Source organism: Anser brachyrhynchus, assembly GCF_964034855.1.
Source record: "Anser brachyrhynchus genome assembly, chromosome: 2".
NCBI classification, from domain to species: Eukaryota; Metazoa; Chordata; class Aves; order Anseriformes; family Anatidae; genus Anser; species Anser brachyrhynchus.
Window position 1 is genome coordinate 104,102,000 of NC_137695.1, and position 7,566 is coordinate 104,109,565.

A 7,566-nucleotide genomic window follows, 5' to 3' on the forward strand; every position below is an offset into this window, starting at 1 on the left:
GTAGTTCACCACTCTGAAAGTATGCGTTCACTCCTGGATTTCTTGGCTTTTGTTGCTTCTACAAGGACATTCAATGCAAGTACATTATAATTTCTGTTCTAGAGGAGCTTATTGACAGCAACATTTTAACTAGTTGCTGACTCTCTTCAAGACTGAGTTGTCTCTTAGTTTGTATGTCTTCTAGCTAGCTACTTCATGAAGCAATCACTGCTGCTTTTCCCCTGATTTTTATTTGGAATTATCTAGGTACATAATAATGGCTTTTTCCAGGGGAAAAACAAAAACAAAAACAAAAAATCATCAAGAATATAAAAGGATTTCATGGGAAAAAAAGTTCATTTTCATTAATTCCAAATTAATGAAAATAAATAGTACTATGTTAACTGCTATGTTTCACTCAACTTATTCATTAAATACAACTCATTTAAAGTTCCTTCTGAAAGCAATGATAGACCTGATGAACGCAGCATTTGAAAAATGCTCCCTTCAAAAGCCTACAGATATGAAAATTATAAAGAATAAAAAAATATTTTTTACCTATATAAAGTTTTAAACCACCACACAATAGGTTAAAGTTGCAACAGTGTTTTTCTTCTAACTCAGACAGCCTTAATAGGGAGAAAGATAAGTGATTTCTTTAAAAAAAAACAAACGAGCACAGGGGTGCAGGTGCTCAGATCTTGGCAGTCATAGGCTAGAGGGCTCCTCTGTGAGGAAAGGCTGGGGCTGCCCCTAGCCAGACACAGCTGACTCCAACAGCCCCAATGCAGGGCGCAACTGGGCCCAGCAACCAACCTGTGGGTGCCTCTGGGAGAGCCTTTGGAAGAGAGGGGTAGGAACTGCAGCAGCTGTAAGACTAAGACTGCTGGTAAGGGAAAAAAAAAAAAAAAAAAAAAAAAGAGTGCGAGAAACAGCTCTTCAGACAGTAAGGTCAGACCAAGAGGAGGGAGAGAAGGTTTTCCAGGAATTGGGGCAGAGATTCCCCTGCAGCCCACAGACAAGACCATGGAGAAGGCCATGGTGACCATAGTTACCATAGTGGAGCAGGCTGTCCCCTGTGGAGGTCCAAGTCAGAGTAGATCTCTATGCTGTAGCCTCGGGAGGTCCCCACACTGGAGCAGGAGGATGTGCCCTGAAGGAATCTTCAGCCTGTGGCGAGACTGTGAAGGAGCAGACTCCAGGCAAGAACCGCAGCCTGAGGAGAATTCACTCTTGAGCAGGTGATCTGGGAGTTGCAGCCCATGGGGGACCCAATCTGGAGCAGTCTGTTCCAGAAAGATTGTACCCCATGGTAGGGATCCATGCTGGAACAGTCCTGGAAAGACTGCGTCCTGTGGGAGGGGAACGTTATGGACTTGACCACAATATCCATTCCCTGTTTCCCTGTGCTGCCTGAGGGCTGGGAGGAGGGTAGCAAGTAGAGGAGTTTGGAATGAAGGAGTGAAAATGAACCTGGAAATAGGGGGTGGGGGAATGTGATTTTATTTTTGTCTTTGTTTCTTATCATCCTGCACTGTTTTTAACTGACAATAAGTTAAATTAATGTTCCTCATGTTGAATCTGTTTTTCTCATGATGGTAACTGGTAAGTGATCTCCCTGTCTTTATCTTGACCCATGACCATTTCCATATTATTTTTCTCCATATGTCCTGTTGAGGGGGGGAAATAAGATAGCTGGGTGAAGGTCTGTCAGCCAGCCAATGTCAAGCCCACCACAAAGAGAAAAATTTAATGGTGTAATTTAAAATCTGAGAAAGAGTTTTAAATTAGGTATCAGCTAAACCTGATTATATGTGTGTCTATTAAAAATGTTCACATAACATCTAAGCAACACAAATATTCTTATTTTTTATAAGAAGGTTATTTAAACTTGAAGATATTTAAACTAGCTCCTCATGAGCATCAGCATATAAAATTACACTGCTGGCCATGAACTACAGGTTATATTTTTAGGTTTACTGTCTTTAACACATTTTCATCTCTAAGTGCATCATATCTAAGTACATCACAGACTCAAAGGGTTATGGGGTTACATCAGGCTGGTGGCCAGTCACTAGTGGGCCCCAGGGCTCCATTTTAAGGCCCATTCTCTTCAGTGTTTTCATAAATTATTTGGATGTAGGTGTTTTTATTTGGATAGAAGGTGTTTTTAGTAAGTTTTCAGGTGATACTAAATTGGGAGGAACCGTTGACTCTGTCAAGGGTGGAGAGGCCTTGCAGAGAGATCTTGTCAAGTTAGAAAGCTGGGACATCTCCAACAATATGAAGTCTAACAAGATCAAGTGGCAGATTCTGTGCCTGGGAAGGTGCAACCCTGGCTTTACATACAGACTGGGGGACAAGAGGCTGGAGAGCAGACCTGCAGGAAGGAATTTGGGTGGTTTGGTCAATAGCAAGTTGAATAAGAATCATACATGTGCCCCGGCAGCCAGGAGGGCCAACTGTGTCCTGGGTTGCATCAAGAACACCATTGCTAGCTGTTCAAGGGAAGTGATTGTCCTGCTCTGCTCTGAGCTGGTGCAGCCTCACCTTGAGTGTTGAGTGTCAAAATATTGTGTAATGTAAATTGATTACAGATTTCATAATTTCACAGTTCTTCATCTATTAAGATTTGTATCTGGGAGGAAACAAAGATCATTTACTTATTCATATTTTTTTGTTTGTTTGTTTGTTTTTCTTCCTGTATTTTATCATTCTCTACAGGTTTGTTCTTATAAAAGAATATTACATCGATGTCCTGATCTAAAACTACTGAACACTTTTTTAATCAGCCATGTTCTCATTTAGCAAAACACTTAACCACAGGGTTAAATCTCACCATCTTTGAATCAAGCTGGGAAAAGTCACCCTGCAAAAGATAAGTAAAAGTATGATTATGGACATTTTATCAGAAAATACAAGAATGCATACTTATTATTAGCACTTAATATTTGTTTAATGACACTTAAGAACAAGAGAAAGCTCAGTTGCTACACTGAATCATGCATCCTAATAGCTCAAACAGTGCTTATGGTCTTCTAAAGTTTTGTAAATTACATTTTAGCTTAATTGTGCCTGAAGTTAAGTAAATTACATAGGTAAGGACTTTTGCACCTAAATTAAAGTTGGATATATTAAAAGTTTGTTCTAGTATCTGCCATATAGACTGTACTTTCCGATCCAGTCAAGCATCACTACTCAGGATGTGGAATCCTTTCTACAGTGTTCCCATGTGGACCTGAATGCAAACTCAGTGTGAAGTATACATGGAATATAACCAAATGTATATATAACCAAAAGTGGAGATAGTAACTTAAGAGTCTGCATTTCTATTTTGCTATCTCAAAATAGATAGAAAAATAATGTATAGGACAAAATCAATTGGGAATTGAGGGGAACAACATTCAATGATTTATCCTCACAAGAATCGAAAGTGTCAGTAATCATTAGTCAATCTGGGAAAAAAAAGAGGTTCCATTTTGGACTCCATTTTACTATCAACTAGCTGTTAAGAAGCTAAGTGAGTAACTCTTAATTGTTTTAATGGTATTTTTTTTTTAATATTAAGTGTTGCTCAAACCTGTTTTTTAAGAAATGCAATACTAGAATCACTTTCAGTACTGTATAATTAATTAAAAAAATAATAAACCAACAACATTTTTTTTTTCAATTTAAATTGTAACACCTCTTTTATGGCTGTTTTCAAATACACCGTCAATAATTCTCATTAAACAAAAAAAAAGTCAATGTTTTTGTTTCTGCAAAACTCTAATTCTTGCATGATGGTATTCACACAAATGAGGTATGCAACTCATCTGGTATGCTCTTGTTCCAAGTTAGAGATGTCTGAATTCATACATTACGAAGAATTTTAGGATTTTTAAATTGCACACTGGCTTAAAAATGAAACCACAAGGTTTATGCTGAATTATGCTATTCACAATAATAATTAATTACTTGCTGATTAATGGGTTGAGTTATTGTTCCTCCATAATGTCCCTAAAATTGTTTTCAAATCAAGGCACAAGTCAAGTATCCAATTTCTGTAACAAAACATACTGTTTTTTAATAAATAAGGGAACATTTATTCTTAAACTATCCACTGGATGAACCATATAATACAGGTCAAAATAGCAGTCAGAAAAGAAGTCCACTTATAAATTGTCAAGAGGTATGATATTCCAGAATAAAGGTTTCTATAAACCTTTTAACTTTTAACACCATTGCCTATACTTTTTCTCCATATCTATCCAACTTTTACCTCACTTAGAGCACAAAGTGAAAGAATTTCACTGCATGTTTGTGAGCTGTGCTTTGGTCTTATTTATTTCAGAAAGTTCAACCCTGCTCTGAAGACAGAGTTAATTATTTCATTATTTTATTTTATTTTATTTTATTTTATTTTATTTTATTTTATTTTATTTTATTTTATTTTATTTCTGTTATGTTCACTGAGGTATCTTGCCTACGAACTAATTGGAAGATATCCTCAAAGACACCTCATCAGACACCATAACTATTTCACAAAGGAAGAGCTGATGCACAGAATAATGCCAAATTATCTGCATTTTTTTGTTTGTTTATTTCTTGATTTACATAACTTGCTTCTGCTGACCATGTTTCTGACTAATTGTAATCACACAGTTTTCCAGAGGTTACCAAACAAACAAACAAACAAACAACAACAACAACAAAAACAGCATTTGGCTTCAGCTGGATTTCTGAGTTCTCTGAATTCTCAGGTTTCTTACAATAAAACTTTGGGGATATCCAAGAAAAATCTGTGTGCCAAGAAAATAGCGAACATTCAACTGGCTTAATTTTTTAATAGTTTTGAATATTTTGCTTCATATTGCAATGAATAAATAAAGAAATAAAAAGTTATTCTTTATATTTTTTCAAATTCATTATTCCTCAGATTTATTTATTTATTTATTTTTGCAAAGATCAGAAACATCCTAAAATCACATTCCCTTGTATCACTTAACCTGGCTTAATTTCTAGGAAATGTCTGTCCTACACATTGAACAAAAATGGTAGAGTGAGGAGCAAATAGGCAATTAAACACAGGAGTCAGATAATTACTCTTTCATGAATAGTATTGGTTCTGTTATTTTGAAGTACTTAACTTTTTAACGTTAGCAGTGTTCTATTAGCATACTTGCTATGATATATTTAAACAGAATACTCCTAAGATATTATATACATACACATACACATATGCATGAATATATACATGCAAATATAAAACTACTTCTAGAACTTTGCCTTGCTTGTAACTTTGCCTCATCATGTCAATAATAACATTACTATAAAGTAATTTCACAAAATGTAGTTTATACCTCTAAAATACAAGAGAGTTTAGCTTAAATTTGAATATCATTGAGTTTGGGATTGTCAAAAATAGGATAAAGTAAAGTACAATATTTTCTCAGGTGAAAATTGATCTTCTAAATGTTATTAGATGTAGTATGAAAGATGTTATTTTTCTCCTCATACTGTTATATCAGAACAGAATTGTGCTAATATCTTGATTAGTTGATTTGGTTTATTTATTTATTTTTCAGAAGCAGTACAGACTTTATAAGACATTACATCTGTTCATCTCTGAATAAAAGAACATGTTAATTCCCTTCATGAGAGAAACAGAGAAAAGCAAAATCTATCATTAGAAGTCAATATGTGCAAGAAGCTGGTTATCTGCTGTTACAGTAACATCTATCAAAATTATGTAATTCTCAGAACTGCTGAGAATCTACTCAGCTGTACACAACTGAGAATTCTTACTCTACTGGGAGAATAGGCAGGCATGCTTAGTATCTCTGAAAATAAGGTCATTTAAAATTGATCTGGATGTATTATAATAATGTTTAGTAGAAGAACTCTCTAAAGTGAATACTACAATAAAAAACTTGAAGGGTGAAGGAAAACATTTGTCATCTGGGGCTGAGTTTTAGAAAAGTGTTGAAAATTGACTGAATTGAAAGGATGCAATTTTATTCATGGTCTCTGTTTGTGTAACTATGTTGTCGTTATTCATTCAAATAAACATACTTGCCAAAATGTATTTTGTAACAACAGGCATATCCCATGTTAAGTGTTTCACATTATAGGATAGCACAACATGGAGACATGTAAGGCCAGATAAATCCAGATACCATTTAAAAATAAAAAATCATGCTCTTTAGTTATGAATTATTATACAGATTTTTTTTTTTCTTTGCAACAACTGAGACTAGTTATTGCAAATTTTAGCCTCTCGAATAACATCAAGCTTAGGTAACAGATTCCATGCCATTTCTAGCAATTAAAATCAGTATTTCCAGTTCAAATTTGTTGAACAGAAAAGTCACAGGAACTCTCTTAGATGAGAACTACTTCAATACTCAAAAATGGTGGATTTGACTGTCTTTTGGAACAGCTGGTTCTGGTCTGAAGGCTGAACTGTTAGTATCCATACCTTAATCGTAGTTCTGTGGATCTGAGATTTTTTTTCCTTTTTTTTTTTTTTTTTTTCCTGGAAGGTGTTATGTTTTAAACATGAAATGAACTGCTTGTTTACCCACTAAGTTTGGTCATGGCACATTTTTCATAATTATATCTCTTTGAGTTTGTGATCGGGTAAAGATAAGATTCCTGATAGGTTTCAATGTTACTGTCCATTACAATGCACTTCACTAAACCATGCCTTGCTTCATCATTTTTATTATATAGGACTTACAGTGATTTAACTGCTCCTGCTTCTGTCTTGTTTCTGGTGTTTTGTGATCTTTTATGTGATCCTTCTTATTCACTTATATCAGATGATTACACATTTTTCAGCCTTGGTATATGCAAGATGAAATTGGGCTGAATCAATTCATGTTAACATTCAGTTCTCTTTGAGGCAGTGTTTCTAAAATGCTCATCCAATATTTTTGTTTGCTTGATTATTTATTATTTAAAGCAAAGCGTATTGATGTGTACACTGTAACTGGAAAACAGATATCCTAATGACTTCAGAATGATGAGGTTTATATCTGTGCAGCTTGTCAAGTGGCAAATGACAAATGGCTTTGCTTTTCGAGTCTTTTTCCTGTTCAGACTTCTTTCCCATACTTTTCTTTGTATGGCATTCCTTGGCTTCAGCTAACTCTAAAATGCATTCTTGTTCTGCTTTTTAAGGTGTAAGAAAATAAGCTAACAGGTTTGTTAACAGTAAATTGCTGTTTACTGTTTCTTTCTGACCATGTTTGTCAAAACATCAATGAGTGTGAAACAGTCATGTTTTGTAGATCTGTGGACTTAAAATACACAATGCTTTGGTCCTTTCTCTGTTACATCAGGGTATGCACACTCATTTTGTTTTAACAGTCATACTCCTTTCTTAGCTCAATAACCTTTCCTTTCCTTTAAGGAAAATATTATATGTGTTTAAACTGAGACGTCACGTGTAACTTTCTAAATGAGATTAAGGTCAATATTAAATTAATAGCATTCTAATCTAGTGTCTTGTGTTCCTTACACGAAGAAATATTGGGAAGAGAACAAATAGAAACAATCTCTCAAAACAGTTTTTTTTTTTCTTGTCTTTTGTGTATTTAGGCT

General features: G+C 34.8%; 1 long non-coding RNA gene across 1 annotated transcript; it reads left to right on the forward strand.

Moving 5' to 3' along the window:
* Positions 1 to 735: 735 nt before the first annotated feature.
* Positions 736 to 7,323, forward strand: LOC308189243. The gene is made up of 3 exons (XR_013946198.1): positions 736 to 868; positions 2,704 to 2,867; positions 5,547 to 7,323. It is a non-coding gene; the product is annotated as an uncharacterized lncRNA (long non-coding RNA).
* The last annotated feature ends 243 nt before the right edge of the window (positions 7,324 to 7,566 follow it).